This window comes from Stegodyphus dumicola, chromosome 6 (assembly GCF_044657685.1).
Source record: "Stegodyphus dumicola isolate Sdum_Otavi_A_Nest chromosome 6, ASM4465768v1".
NCBI lineage: Eukaryota > Metazoa > Arthropoda > Arachnida > Araneae > Eresidae > Stegodyphus > Stegodyphus dumicola.
Genome location: NC_140773.1, coordinates 158,584,999 through 158,596,827, shown reverse-complemented (window position 1 = coordinate 158,596,827; position 11,829 = coordinate 158,584,999). Strand labels below are relative to the sequence as shown.

Sequence of the window (11,829 nt, the reverse complement as noted above, 5' to 3'; positions counted from 1 at the left end):
CGATTCGAACGGTGCCTCTCAGGCACCGCTCGAGTTATCGCATCACATGCAGTTGTGCCTGAGAGGCACAGCTCGAATGCAAAGGGTTAAAAGATGTCACTTAAAATGAATAACCTATAAAAATGGAAGCATCAAAGATTTTAATAAGCTATGTAAATTAAGAGGAATGAAATCTGCAATTCATTCAAGTATTGCCAAGTATCTGGGAGGAATAATCTTATTTCACTGATGTGCGAAAAAGGAATAATTTCTATTTCGACTTCCCCCGCAAGGTGCCCATGGGAGTTTTCAACATAGATTCTGAAAAATCTGATGCTATTTTTTTGTATAGCTTAAAATCACCGGTTATTTCTTTTCGGAAATATAAATTATAAACACTTACATAATATGTTTTGCATATTAATAATTTTTAAAAGAATTTAATTTTTTTGACCAAATAAATTATGAACATTTTAAGAACCGTAAATGTTACACTTGTGTAACATTAATTAAAATTCATAAAATTTCAATGAAACAAATCTAAAATGCCTAGAATACTTTACCGTAATTTAAAATTACTGAACATTTACTCATTTCAGCATACATAATTTTAAAACTATGCAAAAAAGGGGGGAGCTAACAACAGATTTTCTATATTTTGCAATACAGTTACAATACGTTAAGTCCTTTCTTGATTTTGCACCATTGCATTGCAAATATTCTTTAGAATGTGCAATCGGACTCCTTTTTTCAACTTATTTTGATTCTGTTACATAAAATTTGTCTTTTACCTTTTCAATTGTGTTAGCTAAACCTAAACATCCAGTAATTTTTGCTTTTCTGTCTTATACTCTTTCCTGTTAAAATTATTTCTGTGTCATAAATTATTCACTTAAACCTTTTGACTGCTTAAAACAAATTAATAGAGAGCAAGGTCTTTAGATAACTTACTTATAATCTTCACGTAATAGTTCTATGGGATATTGGATCATATTCAGATATACATAGGAAAAGCACTAAAATCCCTTGCATCCAGCTCATTCTTCAGAAATTGAGCCAAAGTTGAATTACCAGTATTTAGCGATCTTGTCTGTTGGGTCACTGGTGGCTGCCAAGTGCCATTTCGATTTTCCTTGTTTTTATTATTATTATTTATTAAATGCATAATACCACAAACAGCACTTAGACTCATCAATGATTTAACAGTTTAAACATTTTTACCAAAGACATAAGAGCAGCACTGAAGAAATTTATTCTTATAAATTTTCTCTCCCCAAAATAAGCTTATCGCTATTTTCAGAAGAAAACTGCTATTTATCAGCTTTTGTTATATGTCTTACATCTTTAAATTGCATAATAGTTAAAAATGAAATCATCATTCTTTATTTTTTAGGTTTTAAATTCACTAATCCAGAACTCTTCGATAAGTTTGGCGTAACATTTAAAAGTTTTACGGCGATATCTAATGCATGCATTCCTGTTGAATTACTTTCAATTTGAATAAGAATATTTTATGAGATCACAAGGCACGAAGAAAATTTAAATGCATGTAATCTGTTTTAAAAGATTATGGTTGTCTTAAAAAATAGGAGGAACCCTCTTAATAATTTTCTTTCAGTTCTAGAAATATTTCAGTTTTGCGAATTCTTAATTTTCTTTCAATTTTTTCATTATATTCTTAAGTTTTTAGCCAACAGTTTCAACACGTTTAATCCTTGCACTCGCAGTTTGTTCCACAGAGAGATTCATCAGAGTCCGTAAGCGCCGCATAATACAGAAAATAAAATAAACACTCTTTATACCACCCTAACGAAGTTTACTTTAAGGTATCTGGAATCCTCAACTTTTCTTGATCCCCCCCCCCCTTTAAAGAAAATTCTTTTCAACAGAAATATAAAAGTGGAATAATCTCTCTAAAACCAGTCTTTATTTTTTTTCTGCATTTTGATTTTTATATTTTATTAAAAGCTCTATTAATTTTGAATTTTGGATTCGCAGGGACGATACTCTTCATCTGCGCATGCGATCTACGTATTTGCGAGATGCTTATGATTAGACATTTCATGGAGTCCTTGTCCATCACTCTACCAACTTCTCGCGGAGAAGCACGATTAAAATCATTCACTGCGCTATAATATGAAAAAAGTAGTAGACTTTGTTTCTGAGTACATTTCGCCTATTAGCCTTATTATTTGGCAGCTTCAATTTTCATCATCAGCCTCATTATATGGAAGCTGATGATAACTGTGAAAAATTCCACAACAATAGAAAGTGTTCAATTCTTATCACGGCTCACCTAAGCGTAAGTATATAAGACAACTGGTAGTTCAGACTGGGTTCAAATCCTGGCAAGTCCCAGTAATGGCCGAGTGGGTAAGATGACTAAACACTGGTAGTCTGACTCATGATATAATCCCGGTGAACTGTTTGGCTGCATGCCAGGTGGGTTTTTTTTTTTTTTTTTTTTTTTTTTTTTTTTTTTTGGTGTGTGTGTGTGTGTGTGTGTGGTTTTCCTATGCGTAACATGATCAATAACGAGCTAGCTTTTCTTAGAAAGTCTGCCTTAAATGCATTCCTCTCTTTAAAGCAGATAAACCTCGTTTACTTAGCCATACAGAAATAATCTATTCCAATTAACTGAAATTCCGCGAAGCACGTGAACTACATAGACATTTTCATAGTTTTCTCATGTGTAAGCTGGATAAGGACCATTTTTCTTTAAAAGGTCACCACGAAGGCATTCATAAGATACAGTAATAACCCATAGGAAGCGTTTCCACTGTGCAAAACGCTATATTCCCAGTTTGACTCAAAAGATGAGCCTGCGTATGCAAAATTTGTTTTTATTAAAAGCTCTATGAGCATTAATCTAGAAGAGCTATTAATTTCGTTTTGGCATTTTGCATTGGTTCACTATAAAAAGTCTGAATCACTTTTCAAATTGCTGCCACCAAATATTAGAGACCTGCTTTATATTTAAAGAAATTAAATAATAAAGAATCTGCATGAATGTATGTATGCGAAAAAACAACGGTACCTAGAGATATCAAATTCTGAATAACGTAGTCCTTCACTCGAATATGGGCATCTGGAAGCCCAAATTTGAAAGTTGTTTTATTATCTATTTCACATTTCATAAAACATTAACGAATTTTTGATTAACAAACTCAACAATTTCAAAGCGTTCCATTAACACCAACATCGCGTGCATATTCAGTTACGTATATTTTATGAGCAAGTTTCCTTACATTTCTTACTGGTATTATGTTGGTAGCGTAGCAACGTAAAAAACGTTACATTGTCTAACGGTATTTTGCGTCGAATGACTGTATCCCTTTTCCAATCCCGTTTTGAATCCCCCGCGAAAAAAAAAGCCCCTTTGGGCGTAATATAAAACCTAGAAACTTTCAGATCTTATTTTACTTTATTTTTCTTTCTCTCTTGCTTTATTACTGTTTTAATGCTTGCGAATAGTTTATTAATTTCCAACAGTTTTTAGTTAAGTTTTCCTCAAAAATTTAATGTTTGGATTTCAGTTTGGACACTACTATAGATAGAGCAACATAAAATTAGTGGTAAATTTCTGGATTCATTCTTAATTTTGAAATCAAAGCTCGAAATCCTTTTTTTCCCTTTGATTTAAATTTTCAATTTCAATTTGACGTTTCAAAATAATTCAGATTCGATTTTTTCCTTCGATTCTTATATTTTGAATTCAGCAGAAAAAAAAAATGAATTTGTTTAGTGGGAATTACTATTCAAGGACTCAATAGTGGGATAGCGATGCAACAAGTGCACATTGCAACATTGTTGTCCTGCAAATGATTTACAATCGTTATTTCATACATTGTAATATTTATAATATAACCTTGTTTACCAAATAAATGGGAACGCGGTCATTTTAGATCACAATATTTTTCATATATTTGATTGGCTTATTTGTATAAAAAAGGAGTATATTTTATTATTTTTGTACTTAAAATTTCCCAAAAAATTATTACATTTTCTCCACAATTTCCTTCCAGACATTTTACCATCTAGGTGATAAAATATGTGCTATAATCACAAAAATTGGCAGCATTTCTAAATTCAATATCTGTAAAAACCAAAATAGTTTCAAACATAAAGACCTAATGTATGGAAAAAATTATTGCTCATGTAATGTCAGTTTTGGTGTGATCATGTAGAAACTGACAATGAAGGATTGTGCGTAAGAAGGTATTTGCTATCACAGTCGGTTGAACACTTCTTTATTCTTGAAAAAAACAGTATTAAATTAAAATAACACAGCTTAGTCGGTGTAATATGCACTCCATTCCTCAAAAATTACATTCGAATAGTTTTCTCATATCAATAACAGAGGAATTTGTAGACTATGATATGAATGACAATAAAATGAATAACATACTTAGGGTTTTGTTTTATTTTTGTTAGTTAATTAAGACTTTAGCTCACAAAATTTAGCATTATTATTCGCTAAAAGTTTTTTTTTTTTTTTTTTTTTTTTTTTTTTTTCATTGTAGAGACATTAGGTATTGATTTTTTGGAAGCAAGAGATGTGAAAAATGAGTAACGCCTTCGCCGGGAATCGAACCACGGACCTCTGGATTAGGCGCCCAGTATGCAGACCACTACACCACGAAGGCACGCTAAGAAGGCGGGAGAAATACCTTATAGCATTATTTAGGCGCAATTGTCATGAGCCTTATATAAGAATCATATGACAGAGTTTAATTCTGAAACGATGCAAACGTTTTAGAAACGTACTGCTATTTTTAAGATCGAAGGGAAAATAACCGTATTAAAAGGGAAACTTCAGAATTTTATGTTGCATGTATACAAATGTGAAACTTATCACTTCTAAACGATAAAACTAATATCCCACGGACTTACAGAATAGTTGTAAAAACGCACAGTGAATACGAGTATTAATATAAATATTAGTATTGACTATATTGATTAAATATATGATTATTTTTTAAATGTGTCTGATTGTAAAAATTTTTACTGCCATATAAATAAGTTTATTAATTATTTATATGGCAGTACTTTATGGTTTTAATATAACCATAAGTTTATTGTTAAAACCATAAAGTTGATTTTAGATATCTTAATTAGGAAAATTGTTTCTGTCAGTGGAAGTATCATAAATTTCATTGTAGAACAACAAAAGCTCACTTTGAGCATAATACAGAATTTTTTATACTAATTTACTGATATTTTTATGCTATCCTTTTCAATAATTTATTTTTACCTTCCGGAAACTCTAAACGAAAGTTTATTAAAAGATTATTGAATGTCAGGCAAATTTTAATTGATGCATTTGTCCGATAAAAATAGTCTTGAAAGCCTTGTGCTCTACAGTCCGCTATATTTGTTCATAATATCTTGAGATCATTAAATAAAATTACAGAAATGAAATCCGAAAAGTGATAAACATAGGTAAAAGTAATATTAAAAACCACTGAAGATGAATTGTTTTCGGATTCAGTGATTCGAAGATTTTCTTTTTCTCCATCGTTTTATAATTTTGGATAAACGAGATTTTACTGCATTTTTAGCCCAAAATGGGTTAGTCTCGAAACTGAATTTTACGTCTGTTCCTTATAAACAGCGAATCACTTTCAGATTGCTGCCATGAAATATTATCGCTATGTATTACATTTAAAGAAATTAAATAATGAAAAATTTGCACGTAAAATATGTACGTTCTTCGCATTGTGAAAAAACAACTGTACCTAGAACCATCAAATTATGAATAATGTAGTCTTCCACCCGAACATGTGCACTTAGAAGTCCGAATTTTGAATTTCGAATTTTATATTTCATATTTTGTAAAACTAATGAATTTTTGATTAACAAACTCAACAATTTGAAAGCGAGCAGTGGAATACTGTACGAAATAAAATATTTTTATCTCCAGCGTGCAAGACTGTCTATCAGAAATTCTAAGGATATGCTGTTTTTAAATATTTTGTGATTTTGCTGTTGAATTGAATTTTATGCGTCGTAATGTGCGAACAATGTGATATTTAATAAATAAGTTACCACACAATCAGTTAATAATAAAAGCGCAAAAAATATTAACCATTTTACTAAGAAAGTTAAACATTGATATGATGAACTGAAAAAACTATAAAAATGTATACCAACACTAACAATGTATCAGGAGTTCTAAACATGTACTGCTATGCAGCTTTAAAAATTTTTTAACTGTATGCCATGTAAGTGCGAAGAAAAGATATGAAAATACTTGATAATAAAACTTAAAAAAATAACGCATGTTAGCAGGCATGAATGCAAGAGCAGACTGGTAAACTGTGAGTTCAGCGACAGTGTAAAAAACCTTAACAAATTCTTTTGAGCGACTGTTAAAAATCTGAAACCTTTCAGATATTTAACAATGATTTTTAACAAATCTATATTCGTTTAACGTTTAGCTTTTTGCTTAATTTTAGGCATTTTTGCAATCGCATTTTTTTTTTTTATTTAAATTCTTTTCTGTTCCTCATATACATGTACAAGTGAAACTATCTACTATTTTACTTCGGTAAAATCCCGAGTATGGGCTGACGTCTTGGCTTTCTATTGCGGCTTCATTCAGTTTTACCAACCGGTAATTTGATGATAATCTAATTGGCACTTACACCATATTAAATTCATTTTAACCCTTTCAATGCGGATTTCACTCTTTAAAAATGATCGGTTGACGTAGCAATTTATGACTACATGTAACGCGGTTTTTCCTCAACAGACTTGCAGTGATAATACCAGCTCTGCAATACAGTTCATTAGAAAAAATGTTTCTCTAAAGAAAAGTCCGTAATAAGAGTTGAGAGCATAAACTAAGGGTGTGGTACGCCTGAATCTTTTCGTAATATGTATTTTAAGGCTGGGTAAAAAAGAGAGGAGCAGCCTTAACATTGAATACTTCCGGGGTGGCGTTTAGAGGGAGAGATTATAAATTAAAAATTGAAATTTATTGTTGTCTGGAAGAAATAATGATTTGAATTAAATTTCAAAATTTTTAAATGCTATTCTGTTTTGAAACATCGCTGTCAACTTACCACTACATTGTTACCACTAATACCACTACATTGTTAAACTAACATTAAATGGGCTTTTAATATAATCTTAGTTGCGCATAAAGTCATTTAATAAAAAATTAGCAATTAAACTATGAAATTTTTTAATTAATGTGCTGTAAGTTTAATCTTCTTTCGTATTTTATATATTTATTTAAAAGCCGTTAGTTATACCTAGGGTTAAAACTAACCGCAATTTTTGAGAATGAGCAATTAAAAAATGTATTTCACATAAAGGTCTTTGTGAATGGTAGACTCTCGAACAAACCATTTGCCATATTTCTTCGAATTTTAGACGCACTTTTCCACCCTTTAAAGCATTCTTAAAAATGGGTTACGTTTTAGAATTACAGATTTTTCCGAATCCTAATTATTCCCAAATAATATGTTTCGGGAAATAATAAATTTAAATTAGGAATGCTTCTGTTGCCCACAACTATAAAACGATTATTAAACCATGTGTGCTAGATGAGTTTCAGCATTTGATTTCAATTATTTTATTTTACGATAATCAAAATCTTTCTCCCCATATCTAAAGGAAATGAAATTAAGGGACGCGTTTTATAATCGATAGAGTCTTGGAATCAAAGGGATACGGTTCTATTATTTACAAATTTTGTTTTAAAAAATGTATAACTATTTCCTGATGCTGAAATGGTCTAATCATCGCAAAATTAAAAAAATCTTTGTGCTCATGAAAAGTAAAGTTTATGTCCAATATCATATCCAAGTATTTTACAGAGATGTTATGGGAACTAACAGAAATGCTCGAAATAAGCTTTTGAATACTATAGGTTCTATAAACTTAAAACAGTACTTTTCACCATTATTGACATTCATTTCCAGTCTTTAAACTACTCGTTTATAATATCTATTTACGATATAATGAACATTAATGGGAATGATGGCAGCATTCACATTAATATAATGTGCAAAAGTAATTTCTTCGATACTTACTTACACCATATCTTTTGTTTTTCAGCCTATTTGAATTTTGTGACTTTTAATCCATCGCCACCTATATTTTCTTGTGTGCATCGTATTTAGCGAAACTAGAGCAAACAAAATTACAATTTTGATTGAGCTATTTCACTAAATGCTATGCTAACTAGATTGATGTGTAGAGACATTAGGTAATTTGGAAACATGAGTAATGAAAAATTAGCAAATCAAACCACGGACCTCTGGAATACCGGCCCAGCGTGCAGAACCACTACACTACGAAGGCACGGTAAGAAAGTGGGAGAAATACTTTATAGGTGTTCAAAATTCATTATATTTTGACACGGAGGTATTTTATGTCAAATTTTATTTTTGAAGCACATTGCAAATTTTATATTTAACTAGCCGCTATGCGGCCAGCCTTCGTCTGGCTTTTAAATGTATTGGAAAAATATCTAAAGGGCACACCTGGGACCAATGGTCCCGTAAGTTCGTCCAACGTTTTTTCCCTTTATTGAGATTCCAACCCCCCCCTGCATATGGCCCTGGTATATAAAGCAAACCAGAAAAACATATATATCTTGAATTTTTAAATTGTGTACAAGAATTTAATTAAATTGTGTACAAGAATTTTGTAACAAAAGTTTACTCTTATAATATACTTTTAAACTCTTATAATGCTCAATTTGAAAATTTTAATACAATAATAAATTAAAATGAAGTATTTTGTTTTTAAAGAAATGAGATCTCATCGTCTATCGTAAAACATATTGCCACAGTTAATAATATATTATTTACTCTACAGAGTTCACAAAATACTGCACTAGGTTTCACAGTTCGTGTGTCTCTTCTTTAGAATTGAAAAATTTCTATGGTATATCCCAATAAACGTCTCTCCTTCAATCTTGATTGTACATGCTGAGCAAATTCTTATTACATATTAATTTATTATTATAAACTTAAATCTACTTTTAAATTCACTATGAACTGACGACTGTGGGGTTATCTCTTATAGATTAACAAGCATTATATTCGGAAGAAGAGAGTAAAAATGTACAGCTAATACAAGGTAGACAAGAGATTTAAATAAAAGTAACTCAATAATTAGGAGTAAAAAATAATTAGGAGTCAAAAAGTGCATCGCTGAAATTTCCGTGCACAATTTCACAAAAGCCTTTATCAGTCATTGGGTGATCAGCAATTCTTTCATAATTTTTAGAAGAGAAACTGCTGTTACACATTAATTTCTAATTTATGTACGGAGACCCTGCGTCTTAGGTGCTCATAAACAATGTAATTTTAAATACCCGGTGTTCGAAAACATTAACCATACCTAAAGATTTCCAGTTTTATTCCATATTCCGTATACAACTGCAAAGTATCTTTTAAATGCGCTTCTGTTCCTTAAAAAATTAAATTGATTTATTACATATGTGAGCCGCCCAGACGGTATGGTGATTAGAGGAGGTAAAGCGCTGAGTTGGCTTCCGACCCAGGTATAGATATGTCCATGCAGAATTGATTACCAACTCGGCGGGAGTCAACCACTAGCTACCAGGCCGCAGCCCTGGACAGCCTCGGCTGAGCAGACGACATTTATAAAATGCAAAAAAGAGATATACATATCCATACAAGGCACTTGAAGAAGGGTACAACAATGTACAAAGAAATATATACATGTGCATACAAGGCACTTGAAGAAGAGTGCAACAATGTACAAAGAAATACATACATGTGCATACAAGGCACTTGAAGAAGAGTACAATCAAAATATATGTGTATACATATAAATACAAACTCATATACAGGTATATAGTACACACTTACATACATAGATATTCCGAAACAAATAAAAGTATACATACTCTCATTCATATTGATATATACACCCATACATATACGTTATCATGATAGTTAAAGTTTACAAGAAGCATGCCATTGAGCTACGCGTGATCCTTAATATGAATTAGGTATCATAAATAAAAGATATAAACATGTACACATTACAGCATTCAGATACAATACGAACTTTATGTATGAAGTATCTTTTTATATATGTATAAGTATCTTTTTAATGCGCTTCTGTTCCTTAAAAAATTAAATTGACTTATTACATATGTGAGCCGCCCAGATGGTATGGTGATTAGAGGAGGTAAACCGCTGAGTTGGCTTCCGACCCAGGTATAGATATATCCATGCAGAATTGGTTACCAACTCGGCGGGAGTCAACCACTAGCTACCAGGCCGCAGCCCTGGACAGCCCCGGCTGAGCAGACGACATTTATGAAATGCAAAAAAGAGATATACATATGCATACAAGGCACTTGAAGAAGGGTACAACAATGTACAAAGAAATATATACATGTGCATACAAGGCACTTGAAGAAGAGTGCAACAATGTACAAAGAAATATATACGTGTGCATACAAGGCACTTGAAGAAGAGTACAATCAAAATATATGTGTATACATATAAATACAAACTCATATACAGATATATAGTACACACTTACATACATAGATATTCCGAAACAAATAAAAGTATACATACTCTCATTCATATTGATATATACACCCATACATATACGTTATCATGATAGTTAAAGTTTACAAGAAGCATGCCATTGAGGTACGCGTGATCCTTAATATGAATTAGGTACCATAAATAAAAGGTATAAACATGTACACATTACAGCATTCAGATACAGTACGAACTTTACGTATGAAAACCTGGCACAGCATAAATACAAAATTACATATTGTACATACATATCACATACTCTGTTGCTGACCTATTGTACTAGCTTATATAGACTTTTATGACTACTATCTTCCAGTGTCAGAAGAGTAATTGCTAGAACAGTAGTCAATTATTGTTTTCAGTTTCCGCTGGGCAACTCTGTTACTTTGTAGATTCTGGAACCAATTTGGCCAGAATCTGGCTCGTGGTTGCTTGAGGCTGTTAGGTGCTGTGTGTGGACAGGAGAACACAAAATGATCTGGATGACCCTCCTCCCCACATTCACAGTTACCATTCTCTCTCAAGCCAAAGCGGCGGAGGTATGAAGGAAAGGGCCCATAACCAGTGAGGAAATACGTCATGTAATTGCTATTAGTTTGGATTGTCGTCTTGACCTTGGAAATGAGATTGTAAACACGTCTCCCTGTGGAGGCTTGATCCCAACGTTCTTGCCATATTCTTAGGAGCTGATGGAATGTCCGACTCTTTAGGTCCGAGACTGGTATAAGTGTCGGGACTTCTCGCAAAGTGGATGAATCCGCTGCTTCCTTTGCGAGAATATCTGCTCTCTCATTTCCTTCTACACTGACTACCAATAAGTATTTGGACACCTGTGATAGAAAAGAAAAACTAACTTTATTCAAAATTGGGTACTGGTAGAGCCACCACGAGAGGTAATTATAGCGTGGACACTCCGGGGCATACTTTCCACAAGTCTTTGTATGACAGCTAGTGGTATTTTCTTCCACTCGGCTTGGAGAAGACATAGACGTTCCTTCACCGATTTTGCACGGGTAGTGCACCCCTGAATTGGGCGATGCAACTCGTCCCAGAGGTTCTCGATAGGGTTCAGGTCTGGACTCTGGACAGGCCAGTCCATTCGATGAACTCCATTGGCACCATACCAAGCCTTGGTTAACGTCCAAACATGACAACTGGCATTGTCGTCCTGAAAGTAACAGGGGTCCAACCCGTAAAACTGCCACAACGTAGGAAGCACATTGTCATCCAAAATAGTGCAGTAGGCATCGGAGTTGAGCTTACCATGAATGGGGACCAAGGATCCCAGCCCATACCAGGAGAA

The 11,829-nt window shown here is 32.8% G+C and overlaps 1 non-coding gene across 1 annotated transcript; it reads right to left on the bottom strand.

The window, feature by feature from the left end:
- Nucleotides 1-4,552: 4,552 nt before the first annotated feature.
- Nucleotides 4,553-4,625, bottom strand: TRNAR-CCU (transfer RNA arginine (anticodon CCU)). The gene has a single exon. It is a non-coding gene; the product is annotated as a tRNA-Arg (tRNA).
- Nucleotides 4,626-11,829: the final 7,204 nt, after the last annotated feature.